General features: G+C 41.7%; 1 non-coding gene across 1 annotated transcript; it reads right to left on the reverse strand.

The window, feature by feature from the left end:
• Nucleotides 1–6203: 6203 nt before the first annotated feature.
• Nucleotides 6204–6310, reverse strand: LOC138379371 (small nucleolar RNA U13). The gene has a single exon (XR_011232134.1). It is a non-coding gene; the product is annotated as a small nucleolar RNA U13 (small nucleolar RNA).
• Between the last annotated feature and the right edge of the window lie 4327 nt (nucleotides 6311–10637).

Raw genomic sequence — 10637 nt, forward strand, 5'->3', positions numbered from 1 at the left:
TTCTATATATTTTTAGTTGTCCAGCTAATTTCTTTCTATTTTTAGTAGAGACGGGGTCTCGCTCTTGCTCAGGCTGGTCTCGAACTGCTGAGGTCAAACGATCCTCCTGCCTCAGCCTCTCAGAGTGCTAGGATTACAGGCGTGAGCCACCATGCCCAACCCTACCGCAGTGTTGAGGAGAGTACTCAAAGAAGGACAAAACTGGAAGGGTGATTCCTTACCAAGGTTGAGGTTCAGGCCTTAGAAAAGGTGTAGATGCACACCACCACACGACGGAGAATTTCACTGTGTTTCCGGGCAGTGAAGATCTGCAGCCACTGGACAAATAGGAAGCCACAACCCTCCAGGGTGCTGGTGAGGCAGAGCTGCTAGACAGGTGAACAGCATGACGTGGGACACTGCTGCAGCTGTGAGGCCTGGAGCATGAAGTGTTCATATGGGAAGGGCTGCAGAGAACAACTCTGGGACACAGCTGTGTCACTACTGGCAGGCAAACATGCAGAGGGAGTTGGGGTGTGGCTGTAGATGTCAGACCTGGAGCAAGAGGTGTCCACATTCTGAAGACCACACAAAGTAGGCACTAGAGATGCGTTACAACTACACATTCACTGAAGGACCACATGCTCCAGGTTATCCCCACACACCTGCATCACTGAGTGACAAAAACAAAACAAAACCCACAACACACCAGTAAGAGAAGCCTCCTTCCTCCTGCACTTCCTCCACCCTCTTCTACTGGCAAATCTTAACATACTGCTCACTATAAAGGAGGAGGACTCAACTGCCCCGTGCATTTCTGCAGAGCAGACAGTGAAGGGCAAATTCAGAGATGAGAAGCAATGAATTGATAGCTACTATAGTTCACCCTTTCGCTATTCAGTTTCCATGCGCACCCTCTACACACATTTGAATTGCCTCACAACATCTAAACTATCTATATTTCTACATAAGAAAATAGAGCTAGCATCCTTTTAAGTGAAGAAGTTCTCATCCTTTCCTCAAATGAGAGAATGCACAGTCCAAAAAGTCATTATATCCATAGATGGCTGTATGAATTACTGTTCAAACTCAATCACGGTATTACTGAATATGCTGTTATTTAAACACTAAATTGCAAAGTCAGCCTCCAATAATGTGCATATAAAATAAAAATGAGAAAAAAGAGAAGAAAAAATTGTATACGCGAATTAACACATGCACATGTCAAGCAAAGAGAAAATATGAAAAGCTACCACAGTTTTTGTTTCTCTAATTGCTCACAAGGTCGTAGTCGGTATCTATGACTATTTTCTTCAACTGGTAGTTGAAAAAATTCCTGTTTCCTTTGCCTTCATCTGAACTTCAGGTGCTCTCAGTTTTTTATATGGCAGAGTGCTCCAAACTTTTATTCCTGAAAGGTATGATTGTTCAATCATCCTGGTTTTAAGGAGTTGCTATAGTTTTCCATTTACCTTTATTATTGGACATGGAGGTACCAAGAAGCACCCCAGAGAATCTCCTGGATTCCAGATATAGTCTTTCTTGACTACATTGTGTAGCAGCAGCCAAATTTCCTCTTGGTAATCTGAATCCATCACACCAGCCAGTAACTTAGCCTCCTTTTTTGCCTGTTGGTTCAGTGGCATTAGAAGCCCAATATGTTCAGGTGGTAGTCTTAACTTCCAGCTCAGTGTAAGCATTTTATGTTTCTTTGTAGAAACAGGTGATCTTCAAACCAACAGAGCTCAAAGTTGCTGGAATGAGAGGCAAAAATGCTGTGAGTTAGTTAGTACGTGTAGTAGTGACAGGAATTGTTCCCACTTCTACACCTCGATTCCTGGACCCATGTGATCTGGCTGTGGGGGAGACAGCACCAGATAATAGTCTCTGATTCAAAGCACAAACTGCATCCTGTGAGACTGCATCCTGTCCTTGCAGGGCGTTTTCTCCCAATTGGCACTGTAACTGAGCATTCAGTAAGCTAGTTCACCTTTCAATTAGACCAGCAGCTTCTGGGTTGTGTCATAAGACCAGTTGTTTCCATGGATAGCGTGCCTTTGCTGCATCCTTCCTTTACTGTGTGGTGAGTTCCTTGGAGATACATACAGTCATACACCTCGTAACCACATTTCAGTGAATGATGGGCCACATACACCACAGTGGTCCCCTAAAATTATAATGGAGCAGAAAAATTCCCATCTCCTAGTGACATTGCAGCCTTCTTAAGGTCGTATCAAAATATTTCACTCACGCTTGTAAGCCTAGCACTCTGGGAGGCCGAGGCGGGTGGATCGCTCGAGGTCAGGAGTTCAAGACCAGCCTGAGCAAGAGTGAGACCCCGTCTCTACTAAAAATAGAAAGAAATTATATGGACAGATAAAAATATATGTATAGAAAAATTAGCCTGGCATGGTGGCACATGCATGTAGTCCCAGGTACTCAGGAGGCTGAGGCAGGCGGATCACTTGAGCCCAGGAGTTTGAGGTTGCTGTGAGCTAGGCTGACGCCACGGCACTCTAGCCCGGGAAACAGAGCGAGACTCTGTCCATATATATATATATATATATATATATATAACTCACATGTTTATGGTGATGCTGGTATAAACAAACCTACTGCACTGCTAGTCATATAAAAGTATAGCACATATAATTATGTATAGTACTTAATACTTGATAATGGTAATAAACGACTGATTTACAGATTTAGGTATTTAGTATACTTTGTATTGTTATTTTAGAGTATTCTCCTTCTACTTATTAAAAAAGTTAACTGTGAATCATCCTCATGCAGACCCTTCAGGAGGCATTCCAGAAAAAGGCGTCGTTGTCATACGAGATGACAGCTCCACATATGTTCTTGCCCCTAAAACCTTCCAGTGGGACAAGACGTGGAGCTGAAAGACAGCGACCCCGATGACCCTGACCTTGTGTAGGCCTAGACTAATGTGTGTGCTTGTGTCCTAGTTTTTAACAGAAAGGTTTAAAAAGTAAAATAAACAGATAGTGAAAAGCTTATAGAATAAGGATATAAAGGAAGAAAATATTTTTGTACAACTGTACAATATTTGTGTTTTAAGCTAAGTATTGTTACAAAAGAGGCAAAACGGTAAATAAATTTTTGTAAAGTTCATAAAGTAAAAAGGTTATAGTAAGCTAAGGTTAATTTATTATTGAAGATAGAAAAAAATTTTATGAATTTAGTGTAGCCTAAGTGTACAGTGTTTATAAAGCGTACAGTGGTGTACAGTAGTGCCCTTGGCCTTCACATTCACTCACCACTCACTCGCTGACTCACCTAAAGCAACGTCCAGTCCTGTAAGTTCCATTCATAGAAAGTGCCCTCTACAGGTGCAGTTGTACCATTTCTCATCTATTATACTATTAATATATTTTTACTGTACCTTTTCTGTGTTTAGATATGTGTAGATACATAAATACTTACCATTGTGTTACAATTGCCTACAGTATTCGGTATAGCAACATGCTGTACAGGTTCGTGGCCTAGGAGCAATAGGCTGGACCATCTAGATTTGTGTTACGTATACTCTATGATGTTTGCCCAATGACAAAGTTGACTGATGACACATTTCTCAGACCGCATCCTTGTTCTTAAGGAACACATGACTGTAATTCTGTATGGAGTGCCACAATGGTGGATAAGGCATTCTATGAGTCCTCAGATGGTGCTATTAGAAGAAGCATCTTGGGAACGGAAGACAATTCCATATCCAGAATATGTGTCTATTCCTGTGAGAATGAAACTCTTCCCCATCCATGATGAAAGAGGTCCAATATAAACAATCCGCTACCAGGTAGCTGATGCTATATTTAAGACTCATTGTTGGTCTCTACTCTGGGCAGATTAGGTGCTTAGCAGGAGTATTATCCAGGTTGGCCTTGATAAGAGGAAGTTGAGTTGCTGAGTCCATGCATAGCCTCTATCCCTGTCACTGTGGACTCTTATATTCATGGGCTCATTGAGCAAGCACTTGGGTGGCTAGAAAAAGAAGTTGACTGCCATCCACAAGTGTGTCATTTTGTCTACCTAATTGTTAAGAATCTTTTCTGCTATGCACACACCCTTTGGTGTGCATTCACATGGAACACAAATAGCTTCACAATCTGTGCCAATCCAAAAAGGTCTATCCTATACCTTTCCCTAGACTTCCTTGTCACCAATCTTCCAATCTTATTCCTTTCACGACTCTAACCATCCAGCTAAACCATTAGCAAATGCTTAGGAATCAATGCAGGTCTACTTCTGGCCATCCTTCAGTTCTTAGCTTTCAGGTGATAGTAGAATATCTTGCAGACCCATCTGTAAATCAGGCTTGAGATTTTTCCTGTCTCTATCAACTAACCACAAAGAATACCCCCAGGACACCACAAGCATGGATTGAGGGAGACAGGGCAATGTGACAGGACTTGGTGTTTAAGGAGTTTGATCACTTGCTCATGGAACTTATTTGTACCTTCTGGTCCTGTCCCAAATTAGTCTATTATTGTTATAGACAAAATTCCAAGATACCCCTATAATTCCTGCCTTCTGGTATCCATAGCTTTTTTTTTTTTTTTTTTTTTTTTTTTTTTTTTTTTTTGAGACAGAGTCTTACTCTGTTGCCTGGGCTAGGGTGCCATGGCCTCAGCCTAGCTCACAGCAACCTCAAACTCCTGTGCTCAAGCAATCCTACTACCTCAGCCTCCCAAGTACCTGGGACTACAGGCATGCACCACCATGCCCGGCTAATTTTTTCTATATATTTTTAGTTGTCCAGCTAATTTCTTTCTAGTTTTTTAACAGAGAGAGGGTCTCGCTCTTGCTCAGTCTGGTCTCGAACTCCTGAGGTCAAACGATCCTCCTGCCGCAGCCTCCCAGAGTGCTGATCAGATGGTTTTTATCCATTAATTTCTGCATCACTCAGTGTTCTCACAAGCACCAGATACTATTGTCAAAAAATTAATTGTAGGCTATTTAATAAACAGACTATTTTCCAAGGAGTGAGCCAATTTAAAAGAAACTTTTGTTACTAGAATAGGCAAAATCTGTAGTTGTGAGAGATGAGCTTACTGCAAGAAGTTTAACTGTAGATAGGGGAACACAGACATGGCAATGTCATTTTAACCCCACCTAGACTCTGATTCCCAACCCAAACTAGAGCAAAATGAATCTGAAACTATTAGAATCATCTGGAGTACTTGTTTAAAATGGATGGGGATATCTGGTCCCATCCACAGAATTTTGATTCAGAAGAACTAAGGTGGGGCTTAAAAGCTGCATAAGTAAGAAGCTCTCCAATTATATGTACATGAATATTCATAGCAGTACTATTCACACTAGCCAGAAGGTGAATATAGTCCATGTGTTCATTAGCAAATGAATGGATAAAGAAATTCTGGTATATACATACCATGGAGTATTGTTTAGCCATAAAAAGAAATGAAATACTGATACATGCCACAACCTGAATAAAGCTCAAGAACAGTACAGTAAGTGAAAGAGGCCAAACACAAAAGGTCAAATATTATATGATTGCATTTATATGAAATGTCCAGAATAAGCAAATCTATTGAGACAGAAAGCAGATTGGTGGTTTTCAGAGGCTGGAGTAAGGGAAATGGGTATCAACTGCTTAATGGATACTGGAATTTCTTTTCTTTTTTTTTTTTTGAGACAGAGTCCCGCTCTGTTACCCTGGCTAGAGTGCCGTGGCGTCAGCCTAGCTCACAAGCTCACAGCAACCTGAAACTCCTGGGCTCAAGGGATCCTACTGCCTCAGCCTCCCGAGTAGCTGGGACTACAGGCATGTGCCACCATGCCTGGCTAATTTTTTCTATATATATTTTAGTTGTCCATATAATTTCTTTCTATTTTTAGTAGAGACGGGGTCTCGCTCTTGCTCAGGCTGGTCTCGAACTCCTGACCTCTAACGATTCGTCCGCCTCGGCCTCCCAGAGTGCTAGGATTAGGATTACAGGCGTGAGCCACCGCGCCTGGCCTGGAATTTTTTTGGAGGTGAAGATGTTTCAGGACCAAACAGAGGTGGTGGTTGTACAACATTGTAAATGTACTAAATGCCACTGAATTGTTTGCTTTAAAATACTTAATTTTATGTTATGTGAATTTCACCTCAATAGCAAAAAAGTCAGCTTATCCAACTAATTTGGATGCAGAGGATTTAGAGACCAAAACTTTGGTCAACCAATCTTTTTTTTTCCCCCCCACGTCAGACGGGTAATGTGCCAACTTGTAACAGGGTTTGTTTGAGGGAGGCACATCTCACATATCCCCGTGAACACCCAGTCATCATGCTTATGAACTACAAAAGGATCTAACCCGTCTTAATCATATAACAAAGGGCCTTTAAAGAACGTGGTCTGTAATTCTTTGGTATTCTCTTAACTTAAATGCCTCTGAAGAGTTAAGTAGAAAGAACTGAAATAACACCATACCACAGCCACTGCATCCCTTACTGCACAAGTATACTTGTCTAGTTCAGTCACTTTATCTCATTCCTTACACCCCTCTAGTTTCCTGTCTTGATGGTTTCTTCCCATCCATCTGGAAGCATAGTTACAATGTAGGTTGAATTCCTGGCTCTGACCCATTCTGGTGGCTGTAGTGCATTACTGTATTTACCAAGTTTGCTTGCAACTGTAGTTTATATTTTAAATGCCCTGACCAACCAGAACCAGGAGACAGGTATGAGGTACTTTGTTGTTTGTTTGCTCTGGACTTTGCAGAATTTCTGCAATTTAACAATTGCAAACCGCCAAATACAAATTTGGGTCCTTCCCACTCCGTCCAGCCCAATGCTAACTGATCTCAGTGCCCCAACACTCCTCTGCACCCCAATGCTAATGGTTTCCCATATTCCACACCCGGTAGCAGCAAGAGAAAGCCTTTTGGAGAGGGAAAGAGGATCAGTGAATCCATCACAGAGGAGGCTGCATTTGAGATGGGCCCTGACAGGTGGGCATAGATGGAGGCAAAGGACATTCCAAGAAGAGGCAATTATGTAGAAGGCATGATTGCTCTAGTACAGAGGCATAAAGCACGCACATTGGTGACAGACGGTCATGGATTCAAACTTTAGTATGGACATTTCCTAGTTCCTAAAATTCCATTCCTCACTCCTTCCACACCCCACACCTATTCTCCCCATTGTATAACACTCTCCTAACTACCCATGCTCAGTTAGATAGTTGCCTGTTCTGTGTATCTGGTCTTTAACGGCTGCACTCCTTCCCACTTAATGCCCTTAATTCATATGTGCAATTGTTAGGTGAACGGCTATTTAGGCTCATTTTTCATTCCAGATCCCTGTCCTGACACCACCTCCGTTCCTTTCCCCCAAACATAAGTGCTGGAGAGTGGGGGGTTGAATTCCCTGCTAAGTCCAATCAGGTTTGAATCTGATCCCAACGGCAGAAATGGCGGGGAAGAACTCTGTAGAAAAAGACAGTTATATGCAGAAAGCTTAAAAGGTGGTTGGTGGGTCATTCGAATTCATTGCTGGGACCAATCATAAACTCTGGTGTAAGTAACATTGGGGGTAAGCTTATCCTGTGCTTCCCACAATTCCTGAAACACCAACTGAAGTGTGAAAACTCCAATTGCTAACTTTTCCCACCAATGAGGAGCAAACACTGGTGGTATGGGTAGACTCTCCTGTAATAGAAAAAGTGAGAGTACACGGTATCCCTGTCAATCATTTCAGCCGCAACCAATCAGGATCTTTGTAGGTGGGACCGTTGACTGGCTATAAAAGAAGCCGAACTTCACGTGCAGGAACCTGTTTTCTTTTGGAGTGTGAAGTGCACACGTGGGTGCTAGGCACGCGGTGGAGCGGCTGTTTCCACAAGCAATTTTAAGGTTAATTTACTTTAATTCTTAATTCTTATTGATAGTTGGATATTTTTAGTATGCTTTTTATAAGTGGCTGTAAGCAATGTAATAATATACTTTAGTAATATTATCATTAATAATATACTTTAAGTCTGAAGGGCTTTGGAGAATTTGGGTTCCTTAGCCGACTTTGGTCACAATGCTTCACTTTTTGTGACAATGTGATGAATCTTTAATATTTTATTTGTTTAAGTATTGGTTTTGGTCCCCTCTTGTATGTGGTCTTAAGGTTTGGTGGTGTTTTTAGCTTAAAAATGAGGAAATGGATGGTGCTGTTGGTTGAGCAAGTACAAGGACAGCACAGTGGCTGTCAGGGAGCTGACTTTGCCTTTTGTTTTACATTTTTGGGTGGTTATGGATGCTGTGTATTTAAATCTTGGTCGTGGCTTCTGTGTTATTTCCTACGCGGAAAGAGGACATGTCACATGCAGAGGGATGGGGTGATTGGCACATTTAATGGCTGTTAGCAGCCTTTGAATAAAACTTTGGGTTTTTTCCCTTTTTTAATATTTCTGTGGCCGGGCGCGGTGGCTCACGCCGGTAATCCTGGCACTCTGGGAGGCTGAGACGGGCGGATCATTTGAGATCAGGATTTCGAGACCAGCCTGAGCAAGAGTGAGACCCCCGTCTCTACTAAAAAAATAGAAAGAAATTAACTGGACAGCTAAAAATACATATAGAAAAAATTAGCCGGGCATGGTGGCGCATGCCTGTAGTCCCAGCTACTCGGGAGGCTGAGGCAGGAGGATTGCTTGAGCCCAGGAGTTTGAGGTTGCTGTGAGCTAGGCTGACACCATGGCACTCCAGCCTGGGCAACAGAGTGAGACTCTGTTTCAAAAGAAAAAAAAAAATTCTGTGGTAAAATTTAGGAATTAATCCTCTCATATGCTGACTTTAAAAGAAGAAAGTTTGCTGGGGTTTTAAACTTTAAAATGCCGTCTGGTCAGTGCAAGTGTTGTTCTTTGAGGACTTTAAATAGCCTTTGGTCATCATTGATACTGTTTTGCATTTTTATGCAGTAGTTGTGAATGTAATATTGTATTCAACCAAACGTGGTCCTGATATTTGTTGTGCATTTTCCTTTAAAATTTTGGTCTAAGCAGTGGATGCCGCTAAGCCTCTCTTTGGAGATATTAGATGCAGTTTGGCGTTTAATTTTACAAAACAATTGTGTTCATCTTCATTGCACTGAATTAAATTTTGGTGTTAGGCATTTCATAAGTTTCTTACGGAAGGTTCTGTGCAAATTTGAATTTACAGTAGAGGAAATTAATGGTCTGATTGAGTGCATTTTATAATAGAATTGCGTATTTGCTATAATTTTTTTGTCTAAATTCTGGTCTTGTTCCTGCTTTATTAATTTCCTTGAAAATAAGCGTTTTGGAGTACTCTTGATTTACAAATGCAGGATTTAATCATCTGGTTGTGCCCTTAATGTTTCGTGGCAGTGAATGCACTTAAGTGTCTGTCATCCGCTACAATTTAGTGGAGTTTGGAATTTTATTTTACAGAGGAATTGTGTGTTTAGTATTATTTTATTCCATTAAGTGTGAGTCCTAGTCGTTTTCAAAAGCTTCATATAAAAAATTTTTGTATTCAATTCACAAATAACGAAAAAAGTTTTCTAATGGAAAGAATATTTTGTGGTATTTTCGACGTAAAAATGCACTCATTGACAATCTGGCTGAGCATGGGTTTTTTTTTTTTTTTGGACAGTGAAAGCTGTCACTGGTCCCCACAGAAAGATTTTTGGGATTTCATGTTCCGCAACAATTCAGTGTCAAGTATCACGTTATTCCTTTCTGTCCCTGGTCTTTTGCCTGTGTTTCCTTTGAAAAGTGTGGGACATTTCAATGTATAAACGAGGAAATTAGCTGTAAGATTGAATGCTTGGTGTCTTGTGGTAGTGAACAGCCGTTAAAAATTAGGTTGCATCATTTGAATTTTATTTTACAATATAGTGTGTTTAACATAATGGTAATTTTTTTTTTTTTTTTTTTTTTTGAGACAGAGTCTGGCTCTGTTGCCCGGGCTAGGGTGAGTGCCCTGGCGTCAGCCTAGCTCACAGCAACCTCAAACTCCTGGGCTTAGGCGATCCTCCCGCCTCAGCCTCCCGAATACCTGGGCCTACAGGCATGCACCACCATGCCCGGCTAATTTTTTCTATATATGTTTTTAGTTGGCCAGATAATTTCTTTCTATTTTTAGTAGAGATGGGGTCTCGCTCTTGCTCAGGCTGGTCTCCAACTCCTGAGCTCCAGCGATCTTCCCGCCTCGGCCTCCCAGAGTGCTAGGATTACAGGCGTGAGCCACCGCGCCCGGCCCATAATGGTAATTTTTAAAAATTAGCTTAGGGCCGGGCGAGGTGGCTCACGCCTGTAATCCTAGCACTCTGGGAGGCCGAGGCGGGTGGATCGCTCAAGATCAGGAGTTCGAGACCAGCCTGAGCAAGAGCAAGACCCCGTCTCTACTAAAAATAGAAAGAAATTATATGGACAACTAAAAATATATATATAGAAAAATTAGCCGGGCATAGTGGCGCATGCCTGTAGTCCCAGCTACTCGGGAGGCTGAGGCAGGAGGATCGCTTGAGCCCAGGAGTTTGAGGTTGCTGTGAGCTAGGCTGACGCCACGGCACTCACCCTAGCCTGGGCAACAAAGTGAGACTCTGTCTCAAAAAAAAAAAAAAAAAAAAAAATTAGCTTAGGTCTTCTTTCGCAGGTGTTCTTTTACAGAAAAAAATAATGATT

The sequence above is a fragment of the Eulemur rufifrons genome, chromosome 30 (assembly GCF_041146395.1).
Source record: "Eulemur rufifrons isolate Redbay chromosome 30, OSU_ERuf_1, whole genome shotgun sequence".
Taxonomy (NCBI): domain Eukaryota; kingdom Metazoa; phylum Chordata; class Mammalia; order Primates; family Lemuridae; genus Eulemur; species Eulemur rufifrons.